We start from the raw sequence: 13,693 nt of genomic DNA, 5'->3' as shown, positions 1-13,693 counted from the left end.
TCTAGCTCCAACAGCTCATAATAGTCTGACATTCATGTTTCTCCCATACTTTCTATTCCATACTCACACAATTATGTTTTAAACCACAGTTTGATGCTATAGAGTGGATATTGAATGGCTAACTGTCATTTCTTCTTGACACAAGTAAAGGTTTTAGATAGTGTTTGAAGGCAGTTGGAACCCTGAGAAACTGAGGGAAGCAATGCAGATGACTCATGGTTCCAGACGTGCAATCTTTGTCTCCAGTGGGAGGACAGTTCTCCCTCACCAGAAATCAGTCTTTTCACATGATTTATTTAAAAAATGGAATATTCTCAATAGAGGTCAATATGAAAATGCTTGTTACATTTTATTATAAAATGTAATTCTCTGCAAATTTGGAGCATGATGATATGATTTTCACAAATAAAATAATTACTGAGGCTAGAAAATCAAATTATTTTAATCCGAAAATATGTCAACTAGGAAAATAATTTCAATGATTTTTAATATCTGCACAGTGTTTCCAATATTAATTTATTAATGCATCGACATTTTCGTGTCTAAATCTATAATTGAAAATTTTCATTCTAAGTCAGCTAAATCCTGAGCAACTGATGACCCAATTTACTCATAAACTTCTGTGAACACAAAGTCTATATTTAAAATCCATAGATTATATCTGAATAAATTCAAAATAGTCTGTCTACAGAATTAATACAAAAATTTCACACTTTGTGATTGCAGATTATATTGTATTAATTAGTTTTATGTTAACTACAACAAGATACTTTTTTATGTAATTAAGAGATAAAATATTATTAGGCTCACATTTCTAGAGGTTTCAGGACAAGATTAAGTGACTCCAGTCTTTGAGACTCTGTTGAATAGTAATGGTGGGAACAAGGTGTCAGAGCAAACTATTCCCCTGACAAGCCAGAAAGCAGAAAAAGATTGAATGGACCAGGGTCTAACAATCTACTTTGAGTGCACTTATCCAATGACCTGAGGACTTCCCAGTAAGGCCTATATTTTAAAGATCACCTAAACAACCAGTTCTTTAACACATGGACTCTTGGAGGTCACTATCCATATTCAAACAATATCAATACTTGAGTTGGACTTGAAGAATACCAAAGTTCTCTCTAATACTACCCACTCTTCTATAAGCTTATTTTTTTGATTAGGAAATTCATAATCCTGTTGCTAACAATATTAACCCACAATATAATTTAATTATCCTATTTAAATTCCTGAATCTATCAATTGTTTTATTTTTCATTTTTGGCTCAGTTTATACATGAAAGCACAGATTCTAGCACCATATCCTAGAACAATTGCTGCATTTGTGTTTTCCCACCTATTCCAACAGGTGTGGCTCCGGTTCAGGCCTCTCTCTCCTATATATACCTTTACAGCATGACTAATACTGCACCAGCTATCTGGGTATACCTTTTCCAGTCAGACTGGTATTTAAAATTAATCATCGCAGTCACTGAGGCTAATGTCTTTGTGGAACTGATATCTGGATAAGTATGATAAGAGTATTTTACTAGGAGAAATAGGCTTTATCTACTGCATGAGTTTAGTAAGATATTTCTGCCTAACACATTACTTACAATAAATGAATCAAAATTCTATGAGATACAACTCTATGAAGAATGTCTTGTGAAAAGGAGATGTTTCAAAAGAGATGTTTCAAAATTTGAGTACTCTTCACTGTGTGAGATTAGCCGAAGATATCACTTAGCACCTCAGCTGTTTTTCTGGGCTAGCCCTCTCCTGTGCTGCCTGTGCCTCTTGTATCATTGAAATTACTACTAAAGGATCTCTGCTTCTATCAGTTTTGGCTTGATAATGTGATCCTGTATGCAGGTTTAACATTCCTCTTTATTGTTCTTCTTTTCTGTCCCTTAATCCAAGGAAAGCTTTTATTCCTTTTGACATCTAAAATTGCTGGTTATTTTTAATTCATACAAAACTCTTCACTACATGTATTTGTAGTCATCTGTTGCCTTTCTTAAGCAGTTACTCTTTGATGATACTGAAGTTAGGTCTTCCTCTATTTTAGAGTTTCTAGTTCCCAAGCCCAAACTCTACTTGTCTATTAAAATGATAATTCTGTCTTCTTGGAAGTGTGTTTTTTTTTTTCATTTAAATTTAACTGTCCCCATTCCTGTCAAAGTCAGCTCAGTTCCCCCATAAAATCCTGCAGACAGATTCTAATTTGTCTCTTTTCTGCTCTTGGCCTTTCCGGTGCATTCTGGATCCTTTCCTCCTATATTCTCTGTGTGCTGCTTGTGTCTCTTGATTGCCTGTATCATTGAACTTGCTACTAAAGGAACTTTGTTCCTATATTTTGGTTTTATCATGGAAAGGTAGATAAAAAAATGGATGGATAGCTATCTATCTAGAAATAACCTTATCACCCTTGTTTTTATCTTTTAGTAATCACAATGGAAATTTAAAACATTTCATGTTTTACTGTTTATCATGGCCCCTTCAACACTAAACTTAGCCTTAACTCATACTACTACCTTCTGTAATAACTCAGCCACACCGGCTTTACTTTCTATTTCCCTTAAGTACTCTAGTTTCCCTAACATGTAACTTTTACATCTGCTGTTTTTGTTGACCAGAACACTTTTCTTCCAGGGACTCCTATTACATGCTATTTTCTCGGAAATGAATTTATGCCTCTCTAGTTTCAATTTTGACACCTTCTTGCATTTATTCAAAATAGCCTGTAGAAACTTCTTAATATTTACCATGACTTACACATGTTTGATTTTTTATCCTGTCCTATTTCCCCTCCATAGGTCACAAATATTAGAAGAAAAGTGATAAATTCTGAATTCATGAACTCCTGTATATCACATTAGGACAATGTTTGCACATAGCATACTTAGTAGATATTTGTTGTTTAAATGAGTCACAATCATAAAAATAATGTAATCTAGTTTATTACTAGTGCCATCATATCATTATGGCTGATTTTACTATCTACTTAGTTGTCTAATGTCTTTGTAGTTATATTTGCTTATGCAAAATTCCTTATGACTCTAGTTACCATTTACATAACTTCCTACAGACACCATTCAATGCTTTAAGTAATGAGTGTCATCTGAAGGAAGTGGAGATGAAAGGACAGATGGACATAAGTGACATGCTCTTTGGTTGTAATGTAGGATCATGTTGAAAAATTTCTAAGTCTTGGTACCACATTTATTCTTGGCTCTTAGGAAACTCTTCAGTTTCTTTAATAACAATCACCATGTTTAATACCCTGATGTTTAGCAGAAAGTATTCTGAGACAGCTATGATGATGCAAGCCATCCATATCTTGCCAAAAAATAATGTAACAAAAATCATGAAGAATTTCAATAGGTATATATTCTACAGTTCCATAAAGGTATATTTGTTTTTCCTGACACCCTCATCTAAAAAGCCTTTTAGATCACTTAATAGTTGGAAGAATCAAATCCTCATTGTGGAAATCTTACTGAAGACTTTCTTTCCTCTGTGTGTACACATGCATGCTTGTGTGTGTGTGTGTGTGTGTGTATACATGCACAAATGCATGCAGGTTGCAGGGTCCCATGCATGCTGGGCATGTTAGGAATATATTTTACTGCCATCCATATTTTTAACACATATTACTGAGTCTCTACCATGTGCCAAGAAATACCAATGTATTATTTCTAATCTTTGCCAAATTTACAAGTTAAGAATACATTTTAATCTGTGATATTCTTTCTCATTGCTTTTGCTAGTCTGTCAGAAAATATTTAATTCTGTTAAAGTGAGAACTGGACTATTTCAGTGCTTGATACCTGTGGGGTCAGAATGGAATAATTTTCTGTTGGCTCAACAGCTGTTGCAAGTTGAGTGGAAGTATTTCCTTTTGAATATGTAAATCAAATAAGACTTTAGAGAATGCATTAATTGTTTTTAATGATATCATTGAGCCTATACTATGTAACAAATTTGTACTTCTTTAACTTAAGAAATTTGTATGATATTTTATAGAATTGATATGATAATCACCGAATATTGTTAGTTTTAATGTTCCAAGATCAAGTCTAACTTGACTATTTTAGAACATTTAACCATGAATCTGTTTTCTTTTACCTGAGTAGACTATTTAAAGGTACTATGTGTTTCAGGACTAGGAAACTGAACATTCCTAACATCTGTTGTTTGGTATTGATGGCTATTACTTTACTTATGATGGCATTTTCATTTCAAACTGATTTTAACTCATTATTTTACTTATGTGAACCAAGGAGATGGCCAATGATTTGTATTGCATACAGAATTTACCTTTTATTTTTTTCAGCCAAATCTACGTTATCTTGTCACATGTAGTTTATACTTAGGTGACTCAGAATAGATTTCAGAGAAGTGAAAAGCAGAAATAAGCATTTATGGTATTAATAAATAGTCATATGGACATATGGAAGAGTTTCTCTTTCTAAAGACAAGCTTAACATTGTTCAGCATTTCTCAAATTTTGTTTTGTGACAAGCCTGCAGGGAATGTGTTTTCTTAACATACAAGAATACATCACTTGGCTATAAAGAACTACTTGTCAGTGAGTCTCAGACCTGAAGAATGTGGCTTTCCATGTGCTTTATAGTGCTATTTATCTATACATTGTTCCATCAAACCTGATGTCCAAGGTTAGGAGAAGGTAAGCTTAAATTTATGGTGAAACGTAGCATTATTTTGTCTGTCAAACTGAAAGAGAAGTTTAGGACTTTGCCTACCTAATAATATAAGTTTTATTGGTTTTCTTAGAGTGTTCAATAGCAAGGCAAAGTAATAATAGGTGAGTACTAGGATTTACTGAATAAGGATGGGATCAATCATGCTTCAAAGCAAAAATGCACAGTTAAGCAGAAAAAGAAGGCTTCATCCAAGGGTTCTTCAATAAGAGAAAAGAGTCTGGACTCAGACTGAGCTCAGTTTCACTAAAATAAGGGGAGCAATTTTAAACAGTTAGGATGGGAAGATAATCTGCCATGTGTTTCATGAATGGCCTTACTCTGAGGAAAAGTAAACTCCTCACATCTTCATGACAAGAAACAGCTTTACTATTTGGAATAAAGTACCCCTGAAAGTTAGGTGCATAAACCCACAGAGATTGGGAAGTAGGGGTTTTATTTTCTTTGATGATTATATTTCGAAGAATAGCTACCAGGTACTTCATTGAGAAAGATAGCCCTACACTATCACAACAATAAGAAACTTTTAAAATTTTTATATCTCACAGAGAGTAAAGAAAGAAAATATAATTACAAATTCCCCCAAATAAATATTCTAACAAGAGGGAGGTCATGAATATAGGAAAATACCTGTCTAAAGCCTAGTGAAAATGGGGAAAATATTAAGGCCCTTGTTAGCGCAGGTATTTGAAAAATATCCTATTTGGAAATACAAGTGCCCTCCTTTCCTTTTCTTTCCTTCCTTCTGTTCTTCTCTCCCATCCTTTCCTTACCTGTCTCCCTCTTCCTATCCTCTCCTTTTCTTCTTCTCCCTTGTATAACATTCTTCCACTGTATTTCTACCTCTATGGATCTCTCTTATTTCCTCTTCACAGAATTATGGGTCTCACTTTATGTCTTATAAGGAGTTTACTGGCTTTATTATGAAGTAGGCAATGTATATATCACTTTCTGATTTAGCTTCCTAACTTCTGTTTCTGAAATATTACTAAAAGAATGCACTTGGATAACCATGTCAACTACCCAGCACAGGGCTGCACCCAACATCGGTTGGAGTCTTTGTTCATCTCACAATGGTAATTTTTCTCTGAAGACCTCACATTAGTGGGAACATCCTGAAATTCATGACCCTGATGACAAGACTACTACCCATGACTACATTTTATTTCTGGCAGGTGGACAGATGAGTACAATCTTCCTGACATTTGAAAGTAGGATTCTAAGATACCTTATGGTTGTGTCAAGGAGATGCAAATTTGTGTGTTATATAGACTGACAATTTAAAAATGTATTTGAAACAAACAAACACAGGAGCAAGTTCCAGAGACATGAAAAGTGGGGCAGTGAAAAAATAATGCAAGGCTTCCTGACTTCTTGCAGTTTCTGATTTGTTATTAATTAAATCTAGAAATCCATGATCCCTCAAAACATCCTAGTGTTGCCAGTAAATTTCCCCCTGTTGTTGAAGCAAATCAGACAAGTTTGTTATTGGTGACCATAAGAGCTTAACTAGAATAAATGTGTAGAATGAAGTGGGTACTCAGTATATCTCAATATACCTATCACCTGGCCCAATAATTATCAGCTCTAGATCTATATAGCTTCCAAATGCATCATTCAGGGAAAAAAATATTAGTATTTCATCTCACTGTAAGTTTTAGAAACAGATTTCCTAATTATAGTAGGAATTTTTTTTTCTGGTTTTCTTGACTTCTGCTCTTCTGCCTCTATTCCTATTCTCACACCTAGAAAGCTTACTTACAATTCAATTATTAGACTTTAGTTTTTGTATTTACTTTTGATTTTTCTTTTCTTCTTCTTCTTCTTCTTCTTCTTCTTCTTCTTCTTCTTCTTCCTTCTTCTTCTTCTTCTTCTTCTTCTTCTTCTTCTTCTTCTTCTTCTTCTTCTTCTTCTTCTTCTTCTTCTTCTTCTTCGGTGCGGGTACCAGAGATTGAACTCAGGGACACTTGATCATTGAGCCACATCCCCAGCCATATTTTGTTTTTCATTTAGAGACAGGATCTCACTGAGTTGCTTAGTGCTTTGCTTTTGCTGAGGCTGACTTTGAACCTGCAATCCTCCTGCGGCAGCCTCCGGGGCTGCTGGAATTACAAGTGTGCGCCACTGTGCCTGGTTCCTTTTGATTTTTAACATGTAGATGATTTTTAATATTGAACAGTTTTTATTTCGCTCCTGTGATTAAAAAAAATCATAAAATGAATGATTAAGTAGATGTACCTATTTCCCTCACTGAATTAGCTTAGTCACCATACTGCCTAGAGTTTTAGGAAACAAAGTCCCTTCATGTTTAAATGTTTCCTCTTAGAATTCTCATTTTTCATCTTACTTCTTTTTGATGCTGTTCTCCTGTGGGATTGCTCATTTTGTCGGCTCCCATGGTTATATATGGACACTTGCTTCTGCCTCAACCTTGTCTTTCTCTATTTACCATGTCCATGAGGCCTATTTCTTTGTTTGAAGTTGAGACTCCTTTATGAAATTTGTTCTACTTTTTGGTCCTCTCCCAAAGACATAATAAATCTGTAGGTGCTTTGCTGTTTCCCATTGGGACTTATGGGTTCAGTATTTACACACATCTGATCAGGCCACTCATATTATTCAGGCATTACTAAATATTTTATATATATATATATTGTCTTTGAAACCAGAACACTTTGGGAATGAGATGAGATGCTATCAATAAATAAATTGTGTTAAATGGGATTATTCAGAGCAATCTCTGGAAACCTAGGATGTTTCTTGTTTCTTCATGCTTGTTCCTGAAGTCTTTAATGGTCACACAATTAGCTGTAGAAACTATAACTTCATCCATCAGCACTTTTAACCCTAAAAAATTTAGCAGAAAATTAATTCCTTGGAATGTCTAAGTTTTAGTGAGAAATACTCTGAAATTTTCTCCAAAGAGTGTCTCTTACTATTGTCTAGGAATCTCATTTACTTTACAATCTATTGGTTAGGACTACATTTAAAATACTTTCATAAGAATTTGGTTTTTAATTTTATACACATTGTTTCCCTCACTACTTTCTTCAAAGAGACTGGATCTTTCATTTAAAAAATAATATGTTTCCACATTGTTATTACTCTCATAGATCTTTAAAAATCAAGGTTATATTGATTGATAAATAATTGTAAAAATTGCCCTTCAGAAAGACTGCCCATTTCTGGATTAATATTACAAACTAGAAATTACCACTCTATCCTATGAACAAGTAAAAGGCTGGAAAAAATTTTAAAAAACAACAACTTGTCTTAAATATGTCATGGTCAGGGTTGAAAGGCAACTACTCATTCTAAAATTGGAGAGACTGACCAAAATTTAAAAACAACAACAACAGCTAAAACAACAAAATGCTGCCTGTTAAGATAAAATATCTTGGAAAAGGATCTGTGTGCTGCAGAGAAAATAGTATATTCACTCTTTGATGGATGGAATATTCTATATATATATATCCATTATTGATTGTTGAGTTCTATAGTTTCTTTGTTTAGTTTTTGTTTGGAAGATCTATCCAGTGGTGAGAGAGGTGTGTTAAAGTCACCCAGTATTATTGTGTTGTAGTCTATTTGATTCTTGAAATTGAGAATGGTTTGTTTAATATATATATATGCCTCATTGTTTGGGGCATAGATATTTATGATTGTTATGTCTTATTGATGTATGATTCCCTTGGGTAATATGAAATGTCTTTCTTTATACTTTTTCACTACCCAGTCATTTGGGTTTAATTTTGGCCAATCTGAAAAGCAGTATAGAGATTCCTCAGAAAAGTTGGAATGGAACCACCATTTGACCCAGCTATCCCATTCTTTGGTCTATAATCAAAGGACTTAAAAGCAATATACTACAGTAACACAGCCACATTAATGTCCATATCGGCACAATTCACAGTAGCCAAACTGTGTAACCAACCTAGATGCCCTTCAATAGATGAATGGATGAACAAACTGTGGCATATATACACAACGGAATATTACTCATCAATAAAAGAGAATAAAATTATGGCATTTGCCGATAAATGGATGGAGTTGGAGAATATCAGGCTAAGTGAAGTAAGCCAATTCCAAAAAAAAACAAAGGCCAAGTGTTTTCTCTCATAAGTGGATACTGTTACATAATGTGGGAGATGGGATGAGTGGAGGAAATTTGGGTGGGGTGAAGGGGAGTGGGAGATGGTGCATGGGGATAGGAAAGATGGTGAAACGAGATGGATATCATTATATTATTTACATGTATGATTGCACGAATGGTGTGACCCAATTTTGGTACAACTAGAGAAGTTAAAAATTGTGCTCAATTTTTGTATAATGAATCAAAGAGCATTCTGCTGTCATATAGAACCGATTAGAACAAATAAATAAATTAAAATTTTAAAATAGATAAAATATCATTTTGGATTTAAAATATGATATATTTAATTTTCAGGTAATTTTTTAGGATATATATATCTAAAATTTATTGGAATTTGTCTATATATTAGGACTGCTTTAATTCCTGTCTTTATTTGTCTTCATTTTAATATTATTAATAAAACAATAAAATGTTATTTTCCAAAATATTATTTTTTTCATATTCTGTTCAATTGTAACACTGGTAGTTGATATTTCTGTTATTTATCATTTAAAAAAATATGCTGTACCTGAGGAGCATGATAATTGAAAATAAGTAAATAAAAATAAGTGTTTCATTTAGGAAGTACTTCTGTTTTAGAATATCTCCTGCACTATGTAATTTTGTTTATTAATAGGATAAAACATATAAGAAAAAATATGTATATAAAAGTGAAATTTCTTATAATTGCTTGATGCTAAAGAGATCAAACCTACCACTCTTTCTGTTGAAAATCTTTAGAAGTGTCACTCTATGGGCAGGAGATTATCATAGCTAGGTAAGTTATTACCAGATCTGCAAACCAATCTTAGCTCAACAGAGGTCTTTATTGGAACAAGGAGATTATTTTCATGTTTTATCTGAATAGCATGCAAATCACAGTATAACAGAATGAATCAACTAAAGCTTTGATGCAAATTCTATAGATACTTCACTTTCATTTGTGAATGAATAAAAAGGGTGAACTTTTGAGAACAGCACCTGGGTTTAAACAATGGCAGACAGATTTTCTGAGTGCTTGTTAAAGGCATTACTTGAAATATGTTCTTTTCTGAGTGCAATGCAAAATGCTTATGGAGACTGTGGATGAATGTCTTCTTTAGATATAGAAGAAAAGACAAAAGCTTGTGAATAAATGCAGGACAAACACGTTTTATTTCAAATTTCCTGAGGCTGACATTATCAGGTAAAACCAGTACACACTGAATATCCTCATTAACATTCCTATTCTTTTCAACTTAACCACCAACTTGTGTTTTTTGCCTTTGCCTGTTGCTATATGTAATTTTATAATTTGTGGGTTTGTACTAATCTTTCAGGTCATCATTTATCCTGGGGAAGGGGACAATGGAAAAGCTGAATAAACTGACATTTGGGCTGTTATTTCTAGTGGATGAAGTGAACATTTGCTTGTTCTAAAAGATCCCCTGCCATTCAACATACAAAATATGGCATGAACAACTGTGCCCCCAAACAAAGAAGATAATTCATCTGGTTCTAGCTTAGACTTTAGTGCCAGAAACTGTGATCAAGTTTTGTTTGATGTGTCACTAACATTTCTTGTAGAAAGATCTTATCGGATTGGTAGGGAAACTTCACATGAATTATTAAAAAGAAAAGAGCCTTTATCCATTCGACTAAGTGGCCACTGGAATCTGTATATATCTACTCGGTTTCAGTTTATTTTGTTATCCCTTTTCTTTCTCTGTTTTCACTTTCATCTTTCTTAATTATTCATCTTTTTTAAATTAGTTGTTCATGACAATACAATGATTTTGACCTATCATACATTTGATTCAAATGGGGTGTGAATTCTAATCTTTCCACGTGTACAGGTTGCAGGATCACATTAGTTATACGGCCAGGTATATAAATACAGCAATACTACTGTCTATTGTATTCTGCTGTCCTTCCTATCCCCCCTCCCCTCTCCTCCCCTCCCATCACCTCTCTCTACCCAATCTACTGTGACACATTTCTCTCCCTCTCTCTCTCTCTCTCTTTTTCTTCCCCCTCACATCATCATACATGTATTTTGTATAATGATGAGGGTATCCTTCCATCTTCTGTGCAATTTCCCTTCTCCCTCCCATTCCTTCCCACCTCTCTTTCCTATTTAGTGGTAATCTTCTTCTCATGCTCTTCCTTCCTACTCTATTTTGAGTCACCCCCCTTATATCAGAGAAGACACTCAGCATTTGTTTTTTAGGGATTGGCTAAATTCACTTAGCAAAATCTTCTCCAATGCCATCCATTTCTCTGCAAATGCCATGATCTTGTTATTTTTTAGTGCTGAGTAATATTCCATTGTGTATAAATGCCACATTTTTTGTATCCATTCATCTATTGGAGGGCATCTAGGTTGGTTCCACAGTCCAGCTATTGTGAATTGTACTGCTATAAACATTGACACAGACACATGTGGCTGTGTCCCTATAGTATGCTCTTTTTAGGTCTTTTGGGTAGAGTCCAAGAAGGGGAATAGCTGGGTCAAATGGTGGTTCCATTCCTAGCTTTCCAAGGAATCTCCATACTGCTTTCCAACAGTTCCACCAGCAATGTACAAGTGTACCTTTTTCCCCACATCCTCGCCAGCACTTGTTATTGTTTGACTTCATAATGGTTGCTATTCTTACTGGAGTGAGATGGTATCTTAGAGTAGTTTTAATTTGCATTTCTCTGATTGCTAGAGATGGTGAGCATTTTTTTGTGTATTTGTTGATTGATTGTATATCCTCTTCTGAGAAGTGTCTGTTCAAGTCCTTGGCCCATTTGTTGATTGGGTTATTTGCAATGGAGAAATGATAGCATCTTCAACAAATGGTGCTGGGAGAACTGGAAATCCATATGCAACAAAATGAAATTGAATCCCTTTCTCTCACCATGCACAAAAGTTAACTCAAAATGGATCAAGGAGCCAGGAATCAAACCAGAGACTCTGCGTCTAATAGAAGAAAAAGTTGGCCCTAATCTCCATCTCTTGGGGTCGGGCTCCAAATTCCTTAATAGGACACCTATAGCACAAGAGTTAAAATCAAGAATCAACAAATGGGACGTATTCAAACTAAAAAGTTTTTTCTTAGCAAGAGAAATAATATGTGAGAAAAACAGGGAACAAATTTTTACTCCTCACACTTCAGATAGAGCTCTAATCTCTAGAGTATACAAAGAACTCAAAAAGTTAAACAACAAAAAAATAAATAACCCAATTAATTATTCATCTTTTAGTGATTTTTATTCTTCCTGTTGAACTTACAATCTCCTCTATTTAAAATCTTCCATAAACAACAACAACAAAAATAGTTAGAGGTTATGATTTGGGTCTTAACTATAGCCCAAAGACCATTCATTAATGGGTTGGTTGCTAGCCTCAGAAACTACTGGGCGGTGGTGGAACTTTTAAGATGTGAGCCTAAGGGTAGGATGTTAGTGCACTGGGGATGCCCTTGAAGGAAATATTGAATCCAGGCTCCTCCTCTTTTTCTTTTTTGCTTTATTTTGGTGAGAAGCTCTGTTCCACAATGCATTCCCTGCCATTATTTGGGTCTTGCAACAGGCACAGTCCATACATAGTTTGACTGGAGCCAAGAAACCATGTATTGAAACTTATGAAAATATGAGCCAAAACAAAATTTTCCTCCTTAAAATTGTTTCTCTCATGTATTTTGTCACAGCAATGAATAGCTGACTAATATAATACACTAGGACAGATTAAACCATTCCTAAAACAAAAATAAATAAGTTTTCAGTAACCATTTCAGTTTTTGTAAATGCTTCAATTATTCAAGGACAGGAATTCTACTTTATTTTACCTTATGAGCTTGTTGATTGGTCAGAAGACAATTTTACTGCATTCTGGATATGTCTTATGTTTTAGATAATAAATATAATTGGAATTTTTAATCTACATTTAAAATGAAGCATGTATATAATATACATATTTTTTCTTTATTAATAAAAATTATTATGTCTCACACATTACACAATGAATTATATCCTTAAAATATTTCACTGTATATGATGACAATTTTATACTGACTCAAATTGCTTAATGAGTATGTATCAGTTCATAATAATATTCTTCAAATTGAGAAGTCATTTAATATAACATTTTTGTAAAATCAATGGGATTATTCAAGAAAATAATTAATTTACTCCATTCCATCTTAAACAAATTGATAATTTGTCTACATCAAATATTTTCATTTAGACATTTTTTTTATCTATTATATTTTAGGCTTTACATTAGCAATAGCTATAAGGATGAAATACATATTATTCTAAATTTTCTTGAATGGGGAAATGTTTGAAAACAAGGAATGATATATGCAAGAATGTAATTTGAGTGTACCAAGATAAATGGGATATATATTTGACACTTCTCTCCTAAACAGATGAGCATCTTATCAGCAGAAAAATCTAGGGTTCACATCGCTCTTAAGAATATTGTAAGCTATTTATGGTGCTATAAAATAATACCATAAACCATATGGCTTATGAATAACAACAAAAAAGATTCTCACATTCCAGACACTGAGAAGGCCAGGGTATCAATATGGTCAAGTTTTGTGAGGGCCCCCTTTAGATTGTTATGAGGTGTCTACCAAAATCTCTTCTGTGAGACTATGCAAGAATTTTCAGAGGTGAAATGACTGGGTCATGAGAGCTTTGACATAATCAGTGGATTAATCCACTGGTATAGATTCACTGGGAACTAACTGTAGGAAGGTAGGGTGGGGCTGGAGGCAGGTGTGTGACTTTGGAATTAACATTTAGTTCCTGGTGATTTACATTTAGTTTTTAGTTTCTCTCTATTTCTGATTGCCATGTCCTGAGTCCTTTTACCATGCCTTTC

Source organism: Spermophilus citellus (assembly GCF_964194105.1).
Source record: "Spermophilus citellus genome assembly, chromosome: 2".
NCBI lineage: Eukaryota > Metazoa > Chordata > Mammalia > Rodentia > Sciuridae > Spermophilus > Spermophilus citellus.
This window is presented reverse-complemented; position numbering follows the sequence as displayed.